Genomic DNA, 22,096 nt, shown 5'->3' on the forward strand with positions numbered 1-22,096 from the left:
ACATTCAAATATTGATTTTGTTTCCTTTTCTTCTGGCCTTAGTTACAAATTACACCTTGCCTTTTGCTTGGAATGTTTTCAGGTGATTGATTACAGAATGAATAGTGTGCACCCTTGAGCTAAGGCTTGATTTAATACCCTCAGTGAGCAGACATTTAGAACAAGAAAACTGAAGTTACAGCACCCTCTAGAAACACGGACTGTGGACTTCTTTCCTGAATATTTGTTTTCAGGGCTGTGCCACTGGATATCCCCTCACACTTGGGTACCTCTTCTTGTTGAGGCACTGAGGTCAATTGTCAGCAAGTTTCTATGGCTGTTGGAGAGGATAACAACTTCTTTGCAGCCACTTGAAGGTGTGAGGTCTACGTGGTGCAGGCTCTTAAGGGAACGTGACTCTTACGGGGAGAGATGTTTGATAAGAGGCACTCGTATATGTAGAACAGTGACTTGGAGGTAGTAGACAAAAATGCAGTTCCTCTTGTAGCCCAGTTGTTCCCTGAAGTCCCTTCTCCTGGAGAAAACTGGACTTGTTTTTATGCAAATCAGTTCACTGTGAACTTCAGGTTGTAAGCAGTGTGCTTGAAAGTACGTTGGCTTCTCCTAACTGTCACTACGAGGTGGGTAACAAATAGATGAAGCTTGTGCTTCAGTGGACTTGATCAGGTACATATTGAAGACTGATGTTGCTGAACTCAAGCTTACAGTTAGGCTCAGCTCTCATGGTCTGAGTCACCTACTGCTGTGGCTGCTATACTGGCAGGCATTGTGTAGAAATGGGAAAATGGCAAGCATTACAGCTTGCAAGGACTTGTTGCTGATACCCCTTTCATTCCTGAGGTTTGACAAATTCTTAAAAACCTTGTGTTGTCTGTGTTTCCCTTCCTAACTTTTTGGTTGATGTAACCACAGAACACTGAACCTTCAGTTACAAGTGTCATAATTACATCTATCTCCTACTGCTGCTGCAAATGAGCAGAGGGGAAAAGTTCACTAATCAATTATCTGAATTTTGGAGAGAGCCATGGCAATGATAGTCTCCTGTTTCCTGGAGATTTGAAATATGCCTCCTTCCTTCGGAAGCAGATGCACTCCAGCCTAAATGGAGAGCAGGGAGAAGGAGGGGGGGGGGAGTGGAGAAGATGTACGTTTGACCCCCCAGCTTGCAAAATACTAACAGAAAGACCTGAAACCATCACTAACAAAAAACATCTTTATGTCACAGAAACCTGGGGCATGGGGGTATATGTGTGGATGAGAGAGAAAGTTCCTAGGAAATAAAGTCTCTCTGAAAAGCTTTGATGTTGTTACTTAGGATGGCCTGCTTTCAATTTTATGCATTTTACCTGCCAAACCCACTTGAGCTTTGTGGCTTGGGAAGTTAAGCTTGTATTACTGGTTCTGCAAGTACTTTACTCAACTGTTTCACAGATCACCCCTCTCTTTCCCACTGATCTGCACCATTTAGCCTCAGTATCACTTTTCCACCCCTCCACTGGTGGCCACCACTGGGCTCCATCCATGTGAGTAGATACAAAGAGAATCCATGTTATAATGTCCTGGTCTGCTCTTGGGATCCCCATGGTCTGGGATGCATTTGCTACCAAGAGATATGCTATCAAGAGATTTGCTACCAAGAGGGGAGGTGTAGGAGGAAGCTGAAAAAATTGCAGCTCAAACTGCAAACAGGTAATGTCTTTGAAGAAGTTCGTAAGATCTAGGATATTTGTTTAACTCTGCTTAAGAAGCACATACTAGTGCACTTGAGTGGCATTTCGTCCTGTGGAGTTATTGTTAAGGCTGTGGTGTAATACATTGTTACCAAAGGCAGTGACAAGTACGTATGTTAGTGGTAGCAACAACAAACCAAATTAAAACACAGTCATTGCCATTTAGTCCAAGTTTAAATACATTAAAACAGTAAACATTGTGCCTAAGCCCCGTAGGGTTTTAGCCAGTGCTAAAAAAATGCACATGTAAGTGATTTGTTGGACTGATGGCTCTGGAGATACCAAACTGGTATTTTTTCTCTCACTAGGTTTCTGTACAGTCCAAGTCCCTTTTATATTACATAGAAGGAAAACTAATTAGGCTTCACAGAAATTTAGAATGAACCTGTTAGGAAAATTCAGTTTTTTTTCATCAAATCACTCTTTTATTGCTGTTGAAGTAGAAGCAAATACAGAGCACTATAATCTGACAAGATGTTGCATGCCTTAGCTCTTGATATGGATGGGGAATAAACTTCAATTCTGAGTCTTATTTTCAAAAAAATTGATCCCCCTTCCTTCATCAGCTTCTATGATGTTTGTAGAACAATATTGGAGAATATAAGTAACTAATTTGAATGCTACAAATCTGCACAGCCATTAACTATAGCAGACTTTGCAGGAATCAGATGAAATATTAGCCTTAAGTTTCAAAGAGTACAGCAGTCAGTTCAGATAGATTTGGAGTTACATTTTTTCAAATTCTTCAAATCTTTTATTCTCTCTGTATCAACTAGATCACTACATCTTCAATACTTAATTATCTGCACTATAAAAAGAAATTCCCTTTAACAGTTAAGAAAATATTTAAACAGATTCTTTTTTTGAAGAACTGAGACATGATGTACAATGTAAAAGCTAATCTTCTACTGATATATACAAGAGGGTCCAAAAAAGAATAAGAGAAATGTGCTTTCTTTGATCTTGGCAACTATTGCATTCAGTTTATAGGCCATCATTTTATGGATGGTTTGGGAATCCATACGGATTTAGCTACATGACTTTGTTTGCAGAGTCACGGCCTTACCAAGGGGTGCATTTATTTTACAGAACAATATGGGTTTGTTAGACCTAAAAAAAATGAAAATCCACTTCTCATGCTGGAAGTCATAAGCAGAAACTTTTGAAGCTGGTAGGAGTGGAATACTTTCCCAAAACCTGTGGTGAGACAGCAGGGATCTCTGAGTTCAGACAATCCCAGAGGATCATCAGCTGCTTGTGTCTCTGGAGAGGCAGAGGAGTCTGAAATGAACAAGCATGGGACAGAGTAGTGGGGTGTAATCTTTTCCATGTGAAATCTGCCTTCAGTAATGTCCTGCCTTAGGGAGAATGTAGCTGAAAGGTATTTCTAGAGGTGGCTTAGTTCTAGTTTTGAATATATTTAATATCTTTTAGCTGGACTTGCTAAGGATCTAAGCTTCTAAGAGATGAACAAAACTAGGAACTTTGGAGAGGTTCCCTGAGATATACCCAGATTGCTTAGTTCATTTTCACTTGTCTCCTTCAGAAATTAACAACTTCTCTGTGTTGTTTATATCCCCATCAGCAGGATAACATTTTCTTTTTTTTACCTGCTGTGTAACCATTTCTATATCATCTACGTCCTCTCTCCTTGACGCACTTTTCTATCTCAAATGGAGAGGGTTAGAAGGGACTGTGCACAGTAACTGTTGACTCTTTCCAGATTTCCAGTACACTGATTTGATAGAAGATCCCACATTGGCTCTGTGTGGCCATGATCAGATGTTTGAAAGTGTTTGCTTTGCAAACATCAGTGAGACAGGCTCACAGAGGAAAAAATAGAGTTGAAGAGAAATTGAATCTTGGTGAAATCTAATCTAAGACAGACAATGAGAGAGGGTGGGGATTTTGATATAAAACTATGGGTTCCTAGAGAACCTGGAGTATCCTCCTTGAGTAAAACCTGTTTTTTCTTTTCCATTTTGATTTTCATGCTTTCCTAGTTTGTCAAAAACAAGATGTAGCTTTACCTGGGGGAGAGAAGAGGAAGAAGGTAGAAAGGTGTGAATTGTTTGATCTCCAGGTTCATCTTCCTATTCTCTCCTTCATAAGCATGTATGGGGAGGGGCTTCTCCCTCCTGCTGCCTGCCAGGAGTCGGCAGGCAGAAACAGACTGTGCAAGCAAGGCCTTGTTCTCCGTCCTCACAGCCCTGCTTCCTAGGCTTCTTTCTATTCCCCAGCCCATCACCTGATCAGTGACATGACTCAACAAAGCAGACTGATGCATCCAAGTTGCATCCATTCCTGCAAAAATCATTGTCCAAATGGAAATGAAGTTCCATAAAATATTATGGAGCTGCACAAGTGTTTCTGCAGAAACGCCCACCTCTGAAGGTCCACACAAGCTATCAGATAGTGCTGTTGAAGCCCTGATAATCAACAGGCTTCACTTTGATGTCATGACTCCTTGGAGTGGAATGCGTGGGGCAGCCTTATCTGTATGGAAGTAATACAGCTCCCTTCTTTTGCCCTATGGACCAACCCCTGAGACTAGGAGGTAGCCAAATGAACAACATCAGTACTTGCCCTAGGTTGTCAATAAGTCCCTGTGGGGAACTCCATAGATTTAAGTCATAGAAAGCCTGACACGTCCTTTGGTTGAGGTACAGACTAGGCTGGTGGGTGCTCTGGGATGATGTTCTCCCCACCCCTGCCTCTTTCAACACGTGCTGGGTGATGTGACTCTGCAGAGGATGATTTGGCAGAGGTGTTACAGGGGGAGAAGCGCTTTGGTACCGCACTTACAGTGACTGACTTGCTGGCTTCTTGATTTGGAAGAGGGGAAAAAGCAGAGGCTGGTTGGGAAGGAGCAGACAAGTAGGTGTCATACAGCAAGGGTGAGACTTGGCAGGGCTGCTCTGGCAGTTTGTATTTATATGCAGAGTGACTGGTGAGCACTACAGTAAAATTCCTACTGACTGCAGAGATTGCAGAAATGACCCTTTTGATAGGGGAAGAAAATACAAACAAAAAAGGAGGAGGAGAGATCAGAATTCTGAGCTCTTTATCTGAGGAATATCTTCAGTACATGTTTACAAAGTAAAAAGCTTTCTATCATTCTGCATCTCTGAGTGATGGGGAGCTTTTTCCAGAGTGATGCAGAGCAGGAAGAGCGACTCAGCATTTTAGAGCCTGTGGGGATTTCTCTGTGTGTCATTTTGTGGATAGGGCTAGAGAGGAAGTGTGATTAAAAGTGAGTTAAGTCACATTTCCAGCAAGCTGCAAGGACCTCAGCTGGCCTCTACCTGCTGTATCACGATGGGCTTTAAATCGAGGAATGGATCTATGTCCCACTTCTCATGATCAGCTGTGACAGCTCCCTGACCACAAGGGCATTTGTGAAAGAAATCAAATTTGTGTTTGTGTAAGCGTGCATCAGGGAGAGAGATGTTAGTGCTGCAGCACCCTCCTAGCCAGATAATGGACACCCAAAAAAGGTGACAGTTTTGAGGAGGAGGTGCCAGGATTTGGGGAGTATCTTGAAGCACTAGCACATGAACAATTTACCTGTTTCCAGGTGACAACCTCCTTCTCCTGACTTGAAGGCAAAAGTTAGTTACACTGATGCCTACAATCTGCCACCAGAAGGGAAAGAGCTGTGTCAACACTGCAAGTGCAATTTGCTGACAGGTTGTTAGAGACAAAAAAGATGCAGGCAAGAGCAAGAGTAAAAATAGAAGTTCTCAAGTAAAAATGAGAGAAAAGAGAGATTGATTGTTTAAGTCACAAAAGACAGAAAAATGAAGGGAAAAGTAGAAAGACTATTAAATTGAATATGCCTGCCCTTTAGAATAGCACTGATAAAGGCTGGAGATGTGCAATGTAAAGGTTGAGACGTATCTAACCAAGGGTCACATCTGATGAAATGATAATTTATAGTTAGAGAATAAAATAGAACATTTGGATGATGTGGGTATCATTTCTAGGCTAGCAGGTTTTAGGAGGCTGGAGGGAACACACATCACTCGATACATGAAGGAAATGCATGAAGACCATTCAGCTATGAGAGGGAAAAAAAAAAATCTCCTGTTTACTGATTTGCTTGCTTCTCTATCCTTTGCTGCTTTGCTATAGGGAAATCAAATGAAAAACTAAATAATACAGTGTATATTCTCTGCTCCCCATCACAATTGACAATTAGAAAAACAATACTTCAATGATGTCTTAGATTTTTAATGAAGATTGCTTGTTAGGCTTCACAATATAAATAGATTTAGAGGTGTTTGTTCCTCAAATGTATCCAGATTGGATTTGGACAGAAAAAGGCTAGCATGACTAAACAAAGCAAAAATAGGTAAGAAACACCTGGATAGTGACTGAACTAATCAAGAAAAGCAGGATTATGCTGAATTCTCTAAATAGATGTATTAATATTGTAAATTGTAACAGTCAGTGCAATGGCCCAGCCTCTTAGTGGCTGCATCTGCTTCTTTTCTATCCGCTGCAGAATCAAATATAGTCATTAGGAAACAGACGTGCACTTCCATCTCCAGAGAGCATTATATGGTATTAACTGGAACCCTCCAAAAATAGATCATTTCCTCATTCACTTCCAGTTCCCTAATTCTACCTCATTTTTTGCCTACCACTGATGGACTACGCACATACCTGCTCTCTAAACTATATGGAACTCTTCCTTGAATTGCATTTTTTTTTACTGAAATGTTTTCTTAAAGCCTCATTCTATGTAATTGCCTCACTCCCCTCCCAGTCTAGTCAAATAGGTAGAAAATGCAGACTCAGGAGTATAATTCAGATACTGTTAAGTCCTTCACCAAACCCTTTTTCTTGAAGCCTATACATGCATCCTGTAGAAAGCCAAACTGAATTTGCTCACTCTGGACAGCATTGTATTGTAAAGAATGGCATCAGACTTGATAACGAGAAGAGCTTTCTTTACCTGATGTGGAAGTGAATTATATTACAGAATCACTGAATCATAGAAGCGTTTGAGTTGGAAGGACCTTTAAAGGTCATTTAGTCCAACTCCCTTCAATGAAACACTTGACACTGCAGCTTTTCCAGAGTCTCCCAAGCATTTTGGAGAAGAGTGTTGCCACATCACTCTCATTCCTAATGTTCCAACATCACTGGAGGAAGCAACCAAATGAAAATTTGTACTCCCTTTTTATAGTTGCCGAGAATGCTGGGGCGTGTTGGTGACTGTGCACGTTGTTTGCTTTTGTGTAGACTCAGAAAGAAAATCCCAGTAGAGGTATAACACATCTCTTGAGGTCCCTTCCAACCTCTGTAATTGTGTGTGTGTGACTTGCCTTTTGCCCAGATATTTTGCCCAGCTATACCAACAACTGCTTGTATGGCAACGTCTGTGAGCGCATCTAGTTCTGTAAAACTGCAATGATGGCTGCACTTCTCTAAGAATGATAGGGAAATGCTCTGCTCACTCTGTTTCATGTGACAAAAGCAGTGGTTCTGCACTGTTCCACAGTGGTTTACTTGCTAATGGCCTCTGTGGTAGATGTTACTTGTAGCACATTGCTGTCCCACCAGCACTTCTCTGGAGGATGCTGTACCTCCACCATACATATGGACGTACTTCTGCACTGAGGAACAGAGGCTTTGCTGCTGTTTGTAGCTGTTCTGATCCCAAGAAGCAGAAGCATATGTATATATATGCACACTATACTAGTCTGCATGTGTGTGTGTGCACATGATGTTGAGCACAGCCTTCTTCCTTGGATTACTCCAGGGATTTTCTGCATGACTCTGTGAAGTGACTATGAACTTTCACATCACAGAGTCGGGATTTACATGGTGACCAGTGGGCTTTCGTTGTCAGTCCTCTGGGCTTTCCTTCCTCTTTTTGTCAGATGGCTGCCTGGCTCTTTCTCTTTCTTCTTCTTCTTTTTTTTTTATTTTTCTTATTTTTTTTTAACCTTCCCACTCTTCCAACTTCTAAATAGCAGCACTTATACCCAGAAATTCATAAAAGCTGACTTGGATCTTCCTGAATTAGCCCCAAACACTAATGTACTGGCTGAGCGCACCACTAAGTTATATTTCTGCTGTCCTTTGGGACCTAGCAGTAGGCTGGCTTCCTGGTGCAGAATATTTCTCCTAGCAGTGTATCTCCTTACTCAATCTTAGGTGTAACTGATTTGCTGTGAAGGAGATTTGTTGCCAGAAAAAGCAGAGCTTCTTGAGTTTTATGAAGTTGGGCCAATTTCACTGAAAATACCTCCCAAAGGAAATTATTCTCTTCTTTCTGAATTCGTTCTGTCTGCTATGAATCGTTCACCTCCAGGAACCCATTGTTCCCGATTCTGAAAACGTCTGCGTCTTTCAAGTGACTTCACTCTGGTAGAAGCAGCAACTTTCCTTATCCCACTTTGCTTCTAGGACTTACCCTGCAAAGTTCCGGCTGTTTCCTGTGCATGTGTCACTGCAGTCCTGTCACAGGAGAGATCTCAGCCACTGTCTCATCTTGCTTTGCATTAGTATGAACTTCCCAGTGCAAATTGGCTCTGTTACTCAGGGAAATAGCACAAGACCTTTAGAGAAAAGGGGAACATGCTAAGTTACGCTGCCAAAGTCAGCAGACTTTTTACTAAATGAAGAAAAAATAAAAATAATTTTTAAAAATCTGAAGAAACAACAAGCCAGACAATGCTCTAAACTGTGTAAGAACGAAGTCTAAAATGTCATTGGAGAATGAAGTAACACCCTGAGGGCTGCTTACAGCTTCTTTCAGAATGGAGAGAGCATTGCTTGCAGTTCAATCAGAAGCGATATTTGGAAAATATACGTTACAGTTTCAGTACTTTTGTGACTGAAAGCTTGTGACTGAATCATGTCTTCTGATGACACAAGTCAGACACCAAGCAACTCCCTCAGTGTGCTCTGAGGTCATCCTCAAAATTCCATACTGCTTTCAATACTGGCTGATCCCTTCTCCTGCTGAAATACCTGTTATCTTTTCGCCTTTCCCCAGTAGATGCTTATCCTCCCCTCTCTTCCTCCTCTCCTCCTGTGGCAGCCCTTACCTCTTGCTTTCCATTGGCATCACAACAGCTTTCTCTCTCATCCACTTCATGTTATGCCTGCATCAATGCATTTCAGATCACTATGGCAATGCATTTCAAATTACTTTCCCACCTCTGTCTGCCTCCCTAGCGTCTGCCTTTCCAGTTATCATCGCCAGTCACTTAAATTCATTGTGGCAAAAAACATATTTCTTATTCATCACAAGCTCTTATTTCCGTGTTCCCCAGATGCATTGCTGTGATTTTCCCCTCTCTTTAACCTCGTACCTTCAGGCCACTTCTAAATCCTAATCCTCATTTATTTACACATAAAATTTGTCTTTCCTCTCCCCCAAGTCCACTGTGTCAGTCTGGCATTGCTCAGGGGGAAGGTTTTGTTTAAGGAATGTTTCTTGCTGGAATCGTAGAACAGAAGTATTGGGGTTTGACTTTCATGGGACCCTAGGATGAATCTTCAACCTGGTAGTCAGGAAAAAATGTATAAAAGAAAAAAAAAATAACAAAACCTTTTTCACTTGCACACAAAGTAAATTTTATCCAGCACTATGTGCACAACCCATAATTTAATTTTAAAGTTCTCTCTTACAGTAGGTATAGCTACTAACCCAATATTAATTGCAATGTGGGTGGATACGTTCTGTAAAAGGGAAAGGGGAAGTGCCTCTTCCCACTGAGACAAGCTAGATTTGAGCTGTGCCCTCAGGCCCCAGGTCTTCTTTCAGCAGATGTGTAGGTCAGCGCCAAATAGCTTTGAGTTTGTTTGCTTGTTGCATTGAGCCATATGTCAGCTGCTGCGCCTGCACAAAATCTGATGCAAGCTTTTGCTCTCTTGGTGCCCCTGAAGTAATTCTACCCTTATGTGAACCATGTTTGGTTGCAGTTTCACTGTTGAGCTTTGCAAAACTGAGCTGTAAAAAATAACAGCACTACACACACACACACAAAATCAGGTGATAGCTGAGTCAAAATGGAAGTGGTGCACAGCAAGTGAAACTCCACTGTCTTCTACTTTGAGCCTGCAGTAGACACAGGAGTGTAAGTGCAAGAGTTATGCTAAGGGACACTGATGCAACATGCCTGTGGATGCTGCACTGAGGTCCTTCAGGAGGCACACCTCACTTAGCAAACACTCAGTACTTTTAGGTCTATGGACTGATTTGGGGACAGTCTGAGTCAGAATATGAGGCTGAGTTTGCTGATGAGCAGGTGAGGAATGGACACAGTAATGTGCTTGGCACTGGGATCTGGAAAGGGCATGGGTGCTCCCAGAGCCACAAGATGTGAAGAAAGGGAAATACAGCACTGCACTGAGCAGTTACTCCTTGGGAAAAGGGCTTGTTTAGGAAAAGGCAGATCTCACTCTGCTTGCTGATGCATCAGCTGTGCATTACTGCAAATTATAGTGGACTTGAAAATGAAATCTGTTCTAAAGCTACATTTGTACTCTTTGCAATCTTTATTTCCTTTCAGAATCATAGAATCATTAAGGCTGTAAAGCTGTAAAGGCCTCTGAGATTTTCTAGTCCACCATCAACCCATCCACACCATGTCCACTGACCATGTCCTTCAGTGCCACATCCACATGGTTCTTGAACACCTCCAGGGACAGTGACTTCACCACCTCTCTGGACAGCCTGTGCCAATGCATCACCATCCATTCTGAGAATAAATGTTTCCTAATATCCAACCTGTACCTCCCTGGAACAACTAAAGGCCATTAACTCTTGTCCTATCACTGTTAGCAAGGAGAGGATGCCAACCCCCACCTTGCTACAACCTCTACAACCTCCTTTCAGGTAGTTGTAGAGAGTGATAAGGCCACCCCGAGCCTCCTCTTCTCCAGACTGAACAATCCCAGCCCTCTCAGCTACTCCTCATAAGACCTGTGCTCCAGACCCCTCACAGCTTCGCTGCCTTTCTCTGGACATGCTCCAGGGACTTAATGTCTTTCCTGTAATGAGGGGCCCAGAACTGAACACAGTACTCAAGGTGCGGCCTCATCAGTGCTGAGTACAGAGGGGTGATCACTTCCCCGCTCCTGCTGATAACACTATTTCTGATACAAGCCAGCATGCCATTGGCTTTCTTGGCCACCTGGGCATACTCCTGGCTCATGTTCAGCCAGTGGTAAGCTAACACTCCCAGATCCTTATCCTCTCTGCAGCTTTCCAGCCTCTCTGCCCCAAGCCTATAGTGATGCATGGAGTTGTTTGGACTGAAATGCAGGTGTTGGTGCTTGGTTTTGTTGAAGCTCACACAATTGGCCTCAGCCTATCCAGTTTCCTTTGTAGGGCCTTTCTACCTTCAGACAGATCTATGCTTCCTCCCAGTTTGGTGTCATCCACAAACTTACTGAGCGTACACTCAATTCTCTCGTCTAGATCATTAATAAAGATATTAAACTGGATGGGCCCCAATACTAACCCCTGAGGAATGTCACTCATAATTAGTTACTGGGTGGTTGTAAATCTATTCACCATCACTCTGTGGGCTTGGTTGTCCAATTAATTTTTTATCCAGCAAAGAGTGTACCTGTCCAAGCCACAGGCTGCCAGCTTCTTCAGGAAGATATTGTGAGAGACAAAGTCAAAGTCTTTAGTCTAGGTAGATTACATCCACAACTTTTCCCTCACTTGGGTATATTTTCCTAGACTGTCAGAAGGGCTTCTTCTTTCCCTCATGATGTTTTACAGATTCCTCAGACCTTGACAAGAAGTCCAGCAGCATTGTGAGATCTGATGGTCCTGTGAACTGCAGAAGCAATGAGCTGCTGTATGCTGTGGCTGTGTGCCCCACAGGGCCACAGCAGAAAGGGCCACCTCCTCTCCTATTTAGGTTCTTCCAATATCTGAAAGGTGCTTACAGCAAGAGAGGGATTAGTCTCTTCTCGCTGGTGACAGGTGACAGGATGAAGGGAAATGGCCTTAAATTGCGCCAGAGTAAGTTTAGGATGGACATCAGGACAAACGTCCTTACAGAAAGAGTTATTAAGCACTGGAATAGGCTACCCAGGGAGGTGGTCAAGTCACCATCCCTGGATGTGTTTAAAAACCATTTGGATGTGGTGCTCAGGGACGTGATTTAGTGGTGGGTTGTTAGAGTTAGGGTAGTATGGTTAGGTTGTGGTTGGACTTGATGATCTTTAAGGTCTTTTCCAACCTGAGCAATTCTATAATTCTATGATTCTATTTCAACTTCATGAACTAAACCAGATTTCTCCTGCAAGTGCAATCTTTAAATATTGCTTTCCTGACATCCAAAATAAGTCCTTCACCTCCTGTTGATGTCCTCTTGAGGAGAACTACAATTCCTCATCCATTTATGCAGGTTTGTTATCTGCATTCATCTACAGGTTGCAAAAGCCTAATGATAAACTCATTTTTCTTCCCTCTTGCCCATGTGACTAGGTGCTCCTAGAGAGGAAAAAATTTAGATTGGCAACTGCTTACTGAGATGCTTCCTATTATTTTGCTTATCTTCCTGTAAGTGTGTTAAAGCAAATGTTTAGTACGCCGCAGATAATGTAGTTACCGATAATGGATCCTTGCTGCTAGGGGACGTGCAGTGATTTACCTTCATCGAATTAAATCAGAGCAGGTGTTGCCAGCTCACTTCCAAATCCAAAGGTGAGCAGGTGCCAGTAAGTTGCATCTGGCACTGGGAGCAAACAAATCTAGGCTGGAGAATTGTTGAATGAGGTGATTTCTAATTTGGTGCACAACCTAGGCAATTAGTAGCAGCTTTCCAAATGTTCTTCTGCATACTCCTCTCCTACCTATTTAAACAATGGTGACAGAGGAACACTGCTAGAAAGCAGGGTCTAGACTAGAGAGCTTTGCAAATACTGTCTGTGACACTTAGACATTTTCTTTGTATTTGATAGGGAACTGCGTAGGTAGTTATGTTCCAAAGGGAGATTCCTCATCTTGGAAAGACAGAGGAGGAGATTGCTGGGGCAGAGCAGAACGGAAGAACACGATACAAAGTAGTGACTGCGCAGATTCCTGGCTTTGGGACCACTTCTCTATTGCCAACTGCCTGCCACAAGAATGAAATGTCACGGCAGTAGCTGAACGATTTTCTTAGGAATGCTCTGACACTGAATATCAGTTCATGGGTGAAGACCTGCTAATTTCAGGGCTTGAAGTGAAATTAGACCTTTGCTTCTTCCTTAGAGGAATACATTGGGACAATACTTTGGTAATGATTCGTGCCTACATCTGTCCCTCTATATTTGGCTAAAATCAGTGTTTCTGAAAGCTTGGATTAAGCCCTCTCCCTGCTGCAAGTAAAAGCATTTTTGACTAAGTCATTTTCCATTAAACACAGCTCTGCCAGGTCAGTAAATCACACAAACAATGTTAATCACTTTTTGGTCATGTTTAATGGCCTTAAATTGCCTTAGAAATCGCTTCACCTAATTTTATTTCATTTGGGTTCTAGAAGGGGTCCAGCGGCAAATAACCACTCTCAGAATCAAGGCTGAATTACTGCAAATACTTCGGTAAAGGTAAGAAGGCAGATCCTCAGATCATATAAATTGGTGTAGCCCTGCTGATGCCTGTGATGTTATGGTGATTGATACCAGCAGGGCCATAATACAGCTAAAGTAAATGGTCTGCAGTTTTAAATGCCTGCTGCTAATGGGTCCCATGGTAAATCAATGGCTGACTTGTTAGTTATTTTCTCTTTAAAATGGACTCAGAAGGTACATTAATGGAGAAAAAAAAAACAGCTTAGCAGAGCAGTGGCCAATACAGGTAGCGCTAGAGCCAATGTAGATCACATTTGCATTTAGACGTAGGGTCTGATTTGTTACCTTTGCAGATGCCCATGCCAATGTGCAATAGGTCTAAGAGAGGCTGGCCCCAAGCCCAGCAGACCAACCACTGCTCTGACGTGAGCCGAGGACATAACTTCCTGGGGTTTGGATCTTTTACATCTCTGGGCTCTTGAGAATTAAAGCCTATAGGCAACTTCACTGCTGCTTTTCAGACATCTTGAAGTGAAGCAATGAACAGATGGCCTTCAACACCCTTCCAGTGGAATGAGAGTAGGAGAGAGAACTACCAAACCTAGGTGGGAAACCCTCACCCTGACAGAGCTTTCAGGAATTCCAGTATTTTTCCTATCTCCCACCAGGGATGAAAGGTCCCTTTAAAACTTGGATGAAAATCTCCAAAATACAATCACAATGGGGCCAAACTAAATATTTTACTTTAATAATGTTCAAAGAGTGTATTTTGATTGTGACCTTCCTAAGCAGTTGCCTCTCTTTAGTACAAAAGGAACGTGGGGTTCTTGCTTGTTTCTTTCAATTAGAAATAAAACTTTTCACTTAGAAAATGTCAAAGCAGCAGTTCTTGATCACTGAAAGGTTCTTTTGGATTTTTTTTTAAGCTGAGAGACTTTTCGAAAACAAACGTTTACCATCAATCAATTTCAGCTTTGACAGATCACTGCTTTGTTCCATTGTGGGCAGAGACAGAAGAAAATTTTAGTCCCAAAATTCCTGACCGCTTCTAGCAATTGTTACCTCAGTTCTGAACATATGTTGCCTTACATGGGTTTCAGTCCACATAAATTAGGCTACACTGGGCGACGGAGCTGCAGGAAGTGCTTTTTTTCCCCCAGCTCATTTTTAAATAAATACTTTAATTTAATCTTTCTTTCTTTTATTATTATTATTTTTTTATCAGTGACCAACATGATTTATAGAGCCTCTAAGTTATTTATATTCTGTTTGCATGATTTAGTGTCCTGTGTGAATTCAGTTTAGTTGAAAATGGCTTAATGAAAAATGGTTTCTTTATAGCATAGTTGGAGCTTAATCTATGTTTTCAAAAATCATTCTCATTAAAGCCTTATAAGGATAAGACCAACACACTGACTGTTGCCAAGGTATCTGCTAGAAGTGTGATTCCCAGGCAATAACTACAAGCAGTACATCACGGAAGAAGAAAGAGCAGCTTTTTGACATACAGAGTGATGAGACAACTTCATGGATTTCCAGCTCGGATAGCAGCCGAGTCTTCTCTAATCTAAACAATCCCAGTTCCCTCAACCTTCCCTCATAGGAGAGGTGCTCCAGCCCTCTGATCATCTTAGAGGCCCTCCTCTGGACCCACTCCAAGAGCTCCACGTTTTTCCTGTACTGGGGACCCCAGGCCTGGATGCAGTACTCCAGATGGGGCCTCACAAGAGCTGAGTAGGGGGAGACAATCACCTCCCTCTCCATGCTCGCCCCTTTTTTAATGCAGCCCAGAACACAGTTGGTCTTCTGGGCTGCAAGCGCACACTGCTGGCTCATGTCCAGCTTCTCGTTCACCAGGACCCCCAAGTCCTTCTGTGAGGGCTGCTCTCAAGGAGATCTTCCCCCATTTGTATAAATACTTGGGATGCTATAAATAAAATATACTATACTATGCTGTAAATAAAAATAACCTGATTAAAAAATTAAGCACAAGAAAGCCCCCAAGGAACACTAGCCCACCAGCCATCTTACACCAACTAAAAACAGTATCTTTATGCCAATTATTCGCACTTGATTCTAATTTTTTACACTTCACAGAGGCTATGAGAGTAGAATGTGAAAGTCCTACTGTGTTCCCTGCTCACAGCTCTAGGCAGCTGTCTTCATATGGATGCCTGAGTCTTTCCAATAGTTTTCTGTAAAGCTTTAAGGAAATGAGCTGGAGTTATGAAGGCTTTGTCATGGGAGGTGGTGATTAGCAACGCATTTTGTTTAGAAGTGCCTAACGATCATGTAAGTGTTTGTTTACAACACTTTTCTGCTAAATGCCACAAATACCCAATGGCTCCTCAAAGTCATTTAGGCTCTGTGAAGTGAAATGGAGTTAGAGAATGTAGACCTTTTCTGTGGCTGGAGGCTCTTCTACATGACAGGCTTTTCAGACCCACAATACACTCCTCACTCAACAAAGGTTTTACTTTTGACAGCAGTAGAGGTCAAAGGTTGAGGAAAATGCAACAATTACAGTTCTTAAGTAGTGTCCACTGATGGCGTTTTTTGCAGGAGCTTCAGCGCAAGGCAGGAGCTGATGCTGGCACATTCTGTGATTATTTCTCATGAGAAGACTTCCCTGCTTACAGGTTTTATTTTTGCAAGCCAGTGAGACGTTGCAGGTGGGTGGATCTTTTTTTCATTGTTCTCAGGTCAGACGCCAACATGTGGATGAACTTGCATCTGATTTTGGTACAACCTGTGTAAACTTATGCACAAGTGATCTCAAATAAACCACATATCCATGTGTAGCACACTGTGAAAGCAGCAGAAATCTGTTTTGCTTTTAAGAGATATTGCAGAAAAGACTGTCAGGAAGCAAAGCTGCTCCCTTGGCAGCTCAGCGGACAGTGGAATGAGTCTTCAGCCCTATTAGCATGTCAGACATGGCTTGTTCTTGTCCCTCGGTCACTGCGGTAGCCTGGCACTGCAATGTGACCCTTCTCTCTGAACCACAGGGAAACTGCCTGCTTGCAAAGGCCACACAGTTGTGTGCTTCACCGCAGGCTTTGAAACCGCTGGGGACCTTCATGTGCTGTGGCTGAAGTTCTCACTTGTTTTTTTTTTTCTTCTAGATTTTCCTGCAGGGGAATACAATACACTCCCGCACCAATGGTGAGCCTCTGGCTTCACTAGACACATTTCACCAAGTGTATTTCGGGTGTATTAACCTGTGCCTGGCTTTAGAGCTGATTTATTCCACGCTTGCAAAAACCAAGAGATTTGCAGATGTTCAGAAACCTGAGTCCAGAAACCAAACCTGGGTCCAAACAAATGGTTTAAGACCTTCATTGCCTTTAGCTCTGAATTTCTGGCTGGAAAAAAATAGAGGTATCTGGGCAAACACGGAGGCGTGGTGCCTTGTCCTGCTTCACCCTTATACCATTTGTGCCATGCAGAGACAAATCCTCAGACTTGCCAGAGTTACATTCCTTGTAACCAGAGTGTGACCATGTGCCCAGAGACACAAACACAGACGAAGAGACACATATGATCCTGCCCAAACTGTACTCATCCCTCTGCAGATAAAATAGCATCTTTTATGTCACCTGTAGGGCTTCAGTTGAACACTAACCTGCTCGCCTCAAATTAATCCTTCAGCTCCAGGTAGTTAAAAGGTCAAAGTTTTCCTGAACTAACCACCTGACTAACTACCTGAAAGGAGATTGTGATGAACTGGGAGTAAGCCTCTTCTCACAATTAACAGAAACAGGATAAGAGGTAATGGCTTCCAGTTGCGTCAGGAGAGGTTCAGGTTGGATATTAGGAAACATTCTCAGAAAGAGTGGTGAAGCAGTGGCACAGGCTGCCAGGGAGGTAGTGGAGTCACTGTCCCTGGAGGCATTCAGGAACCATGCAGATGTGGCAGTGAGGAACATGGGTTGATGATTGAACTGCATGACCTCCAAGGTCTTTTCCAACCTTAATGATTCTATGATACTATGATTCCTCTCCAGTGTGTATGGATTTCTTCATCTGCAGTGGTTCAGGACCAGCCACCGAAGAGCAGCTCTCTTCAAATCATAGCTGCTGGCTTCTTGCTCATCCCATCATCAGTCAGAGCAGTTCCTCCAAAAATGAGTAACATGTGGTAGATAACAGGAACACACCAAAACTTCATGATTGTGATTGTTGTTTTCTCAGTCTTGTTCTGTCACTTGCACCTCTGCAAAGTAATTCAGAGGAGAGCCGTCAGAAACAGTGTTAAGGATGTGTATTTAATGCTGTGGTGGTTTGAAAGGTTATACAAGGTGCAAGTGCTGAAGAGAGGCTTGGGCTTTTATTTACTCTTGTTTATACTGTTTTCTGCAATTGTTTTGACATTGTTTTACCCTTCAACAACTGTGCTTCTGTGACTCTTACAGCATGTGGAGGGAAGCTCAAAGTCGAGCAGAAGAGTTGTGTTGGGAGGTTGGATGTGTGAGGCATGTTTGCATGGCTAAGGGAGAAGGAAAAGGATGGGCAGATAGATTGTCCATAGGTATCTAGAATAAAAAACTAATAGCAGAGATTAAATGTCAAGCAACACTGTGTGTCCTAAACTGGCCGGTGAAGATGTTTAGTCAGTAAAAATAATAATTTTAGAAGATTTATTTTAGCATGTAATGTGTAGGCTATAATTCATAGAAATGCTTTCAGTTAACTTGCATGTTTGCTGAAATCTCAGCATATGTTAAAATGCTCTCCTCAGTAAGGAAGGGCTTACCTGCTTAAGTGCTTTTCTAGGGAGAGGCTTTGATGATGGAGCATACAGTGAGGTTATTTTCCCTGAGGCAGCAGAACTTCCATTCACTTTTCACCTTCTTTTTCAACAGCCTGTTTATTTTCATTGAGCTCTGGCTTGAATTCCTGTATTTTGGCAATAACAAGGTTGACCGTTCCTCCAGTTGTTCTCCCCCAACAGTGTCACCTCTGAAGCAAAGTCTGTTTTTTGTACTTTCTGTGTTTGGAAGTGGGGGAGTGGAGGAGCTGCTGAGAGAGGTAACCAGTGGTGGTTACTAAATGTGTCTGCTTGGTTGAAAGTAAGGAAGTATTCAGCAAATATTAAAGGGAATAAAATGGATTCGTTGTTATTCCTGGGGGAATTCTGCGCTTAAGCTGATGCCCCAGAAACCCAGCTGGAACATTAAATGAAAGCCAAAGCCCCCCCACAAGCGTGTCAGCAGAGAAAAGTTCCACACGGTGAAGGCCTTTGAAAATCAGAGCTGAAAAATAATATGCTATAAAAAGGAAAAATCCACTAAGAAAACATAAAGCAAGGAAATTAAAAGCACAGTAGGGACTGGCCACAGTACTTAAATTGTGAAGGGTCTGTCAAGTAGAATGCAGTTAACACAAAGCCTGACTTTTTCACTGTACAAATATACATGCACACACTTTATGCGGAGTGGCCTTGAGCTTGCCTCAAGATCACCAACTGAGTTTTTAAATTAACACAGGGGTGCTCATACCCCCATGCAGCATCCTAATGGCCTTCCAGAAAAGTGCTCTCTGCATACAAAAAAGGAAGCTTGGTGCTTTCTTTCTCCCTTTCTTTCTCAGAACTAACTAACTAAATAAAACACTAAGAAGAAGGATAGGTGCTGGACATTCTGCAAAATGACACTACCTTTTATTTTCCTTCGCTTTTGAGGAGCTCCTCACCTCCTCCTCGTGCCAGATGATTCACATTGTTCTACATGGCAGAGAACTGCGTTTAGTAAAGGTTTTTCTTGACATGTAGATTTAAACACCAATGAGTCTCTGCCCCATTAAATTCAGTAAGGATTCATCAGTACAATACAAAGGACACGGCTCTTTCCTTTACGGGCCAGAGGACCAGCATGACCTAAACATAAAGCCTTGGAATGACAAACCTGGGAAGTTTTTCCAGTTCTAAAAATAGACACAGCATTAACAGGAGTTGCCCTGACTTACTACCTTGCTTCATGCTCCAAGCCCTCTCTGTGTGAGAAAATGAACCAGCTTTGTGTTCTCTCAGTCATAAGCCTCCTTGCTGAGATGTTGATGAGTTTACCAGATTATACTAATTCAGATGGTGTGCCAGAGTGACCGTACATCTGGATTGACCATGGCATGCCCCAGGTAATGCAGCTATGCAGCTTGTTCTGATGTCCTGAAGGAAGTCTTTGAACACAGCTTTGTTCTGGGTTTTTGTTCTGGGCAGAGACTTTTCCTCACTTTTCTCTCCCAAGCTGCTATGGAGACCATTTAAACATTTTCAGAGGATTGCACAAAATGATGGAAAGCATGTAAAATCTCTATCCCAGCTCCAGTGTCAGGTGTCCCCTTTAGGAAGCTAAAAGGCATTCTTCTCATAACATAGTCTGATCCATCCCTTATTAACAAACAAACAAACAAAAGCCAAACAAAGCTGTCAGACAATAGTAGATCCATCCCATTAAACATATCTATGCTATATAGTTTGACTTCTAATTGAGAGATACACAATAAGGGATATGGCTGTGGATGTGGTCACATACCTACCAACCAATGACCTAATACCACTGACCCATTTCATAAGAATTGTGAACAAGGCTTCACATTTCAGCAATGTTTGGTTATCAGCTGAATTACATGTGTTGATAGACTATTCACAATGTCAGAACTCAATTTGCAACCATCCAGTGATTCATCTGGATCATGAGAGTTTGTAATGTAAGAGGAACCCTCGTGTGATTATGAACTTATTGCCCAAATAGGAGGTGAGGGACAATAATTGTAAAACAGTCTTCTAGAAACACTGATTCCTCAGATTCACAAATTAATGCAGGCAAAAAGACGATTAACTGTCATCTTCTTTGCAGTTATTTCTAAGAATGCAAAACATGATATTAAGATTGTGTTATGTAGAAGACATACCAAAGAACCATAATGACTCTATTTATATGAAGTGTATTTCAAACTAATTTGGGCAAGCTCAAGTCTGTCCTAGAATCTGACATGAAAAACATACTGAAAGTAAAATGCCTTTAATAGTATAAAATTATGGTGTGTATTCAACAAACTCCCAGTAGATCTAAAAACAAGTTTTTTATCTATTTTTTAGTGTTTGTAGTGGAGTTATTTATGCAAGTTTTTTTGTTCATGAATTAAACTTGACATACCTTCATCTGCAGAGCACAGAAATCGATCAGAGTGTTTTAATGAAGTAGATAAGTATTTGGACAGTACACGTTCTAAGAAAAGTTAGAGTGTTTAAAGAAAAAATGTTGGTTATTCAGAGAAATGAATCAATACTCTGCCAAATCTGCAATGAATCAACACCCCAGCATGAGGTTAGGAGTATCCATATTCTCAGTGTGTTGTCTTTTGGAGTAGGCATAAAAACTGTGAAAAAGCTGACTATTAGTCATTAAAGAACCCCAGGGAACTTTAAGCATAGAGATCTTGTGACAGATGGTCTGGGCAAAATCCTATCTCATGTCCGATACTCATCTGCCTGTGTAAATCAGCACTGCTGCCTTGGCTTTGGTGATAGAATAGAGATTTGCATAAAAAGGCTCCCTAGCTTTGCCTGCCTAAATGGTCCCCTGTTCTTTTAATTGGTTATGCTACTCCTGTACTGAAAACAGAGCAGCTTGCAGTGTCTGTATTTAAAGCTGAGGGGAATTTAGTGTATCTTCTGAAAGTCTCCCTATTACCTGTGGTTGAATTCTCTCTCTTATTTTCTACATGCTGTACGAATTTCCACAGGAAAAGATGATACAAATACAAAGGCATAATCAGCTGACCTTTAAGCAATCTGTTTTTGTTTGTGTATTGGTAGGGAAATAGAGCGCTGAAGTGAATAAGAAATTCTACTCAATCACATTGTTAGCCTTTTAGTACTTGCTCATCCTGGCATATGTAATTGAGCAAGTTACAGATCAACGCATAGTCAGACTTCAGATCTCACCTACTGCCACTAAAAATTGTAACTCATAAGAAACTAGCTACCTTCTCGATCGTGTGCCAAGTATCTAAGATGTGCAATTAATTACAGGGTAATAATTACAGTATCTCACATACTATTGCTGATAACTGAGCTTGACTTTTCAATAGCTGTTACTTATTTGACATTGTGATACCCAACTAGAGCACTGAGAACCCTGAGAAGGTAAGGCAATATGCATGCAATTTAGTGCTAAACCACCTCTTACCATAAAAGTTGTGACCTTCTGAAGCACAATGTGGTGTCATCTGGCATTTTCTGCCACCGCAGAAGACAGCAGAGAGTCTTTCCAACACTTCCCAAGAGAATCAGTAGCTTAGGGACATTTCTACAGTCTAAATTGGATCTGCTTTGCTGCATTATTAAGAACTGTCCCCTTCACTAGTACATGCCAGTTATAGATACCACTTCCACTACCACTTTTTCTTCTCCTCCCTTGGGTTTATGATGTATTTTGTTCTTTTTTCTTGTTAATTCATTGAAATAACAACAAGCCTTTGTCTTGACATTTTCCCTAAGAGATCTTAAGTAAAAAATTTCAGTGTAATCAGTTAGTTGTTTTAACGCATGTTCATCACTATTTTATTTTATTTTATTTTATTTTATTTTATTTTATTTTATTTTATTTTATTTTATTTTTAAGTGTGTATACCTTAGATAAGATTAATAGGATCAGTAGTCTGGTGGGGAGGGAAGTTAAGAGCCATGTCATCCCTAGATCAAGCTATTTGTTATATGGAGTTGGCAAAGCAATACCTTTGTCATGATGAGTGCTTCATTACATAGACCATTAGGTAGACTGGATGTGCCTAAAGTAGATGATAAGCAATCTTTCATTTGCCCT

General features: G+C 41.7%; 1 long non-coding RNA gene across 1 annotated transcript in view; it reads left to right on the forward strand.

Annotated features, from left to right (window-relative positions):
* LOC116217322 overlaps window positions 1-22,096 on the forward strand; it is a 97,437-nt gene that overhangs the window by 46,274 nt on the left and 29,067 nt on the right. Inside the window, exons 3-4 of the long non-coding RNA XR_004161731.1 lie at window positions 13,238-13,304; window positions 15,831-15,940. This is a non-coding gene — a long non-coding RNA (uncharacterized LOC116217322). The remainder of the gene's footprint in view (window positions 1-13,237; window positions 13,305-15,830; window positions 15,941-22,096) is intronic.

This window comes from Meleagris gallopavo, chromosome 1 (assembly GCF_000146605.3).
Source record: "Meleagris gallopavo isolate NT-WF06-2002-E0010 breed Aviagen turkey brand Nicholas breeding stock chromosome 1, Turkey_5.1, whole genome shotgun sequence".
Lineage (NCBI taxonomy): Eukaryota > Metazoa > Chordata > Aves > Galliformes > Phasianidae > Meleagris > Meleagris gallopavo.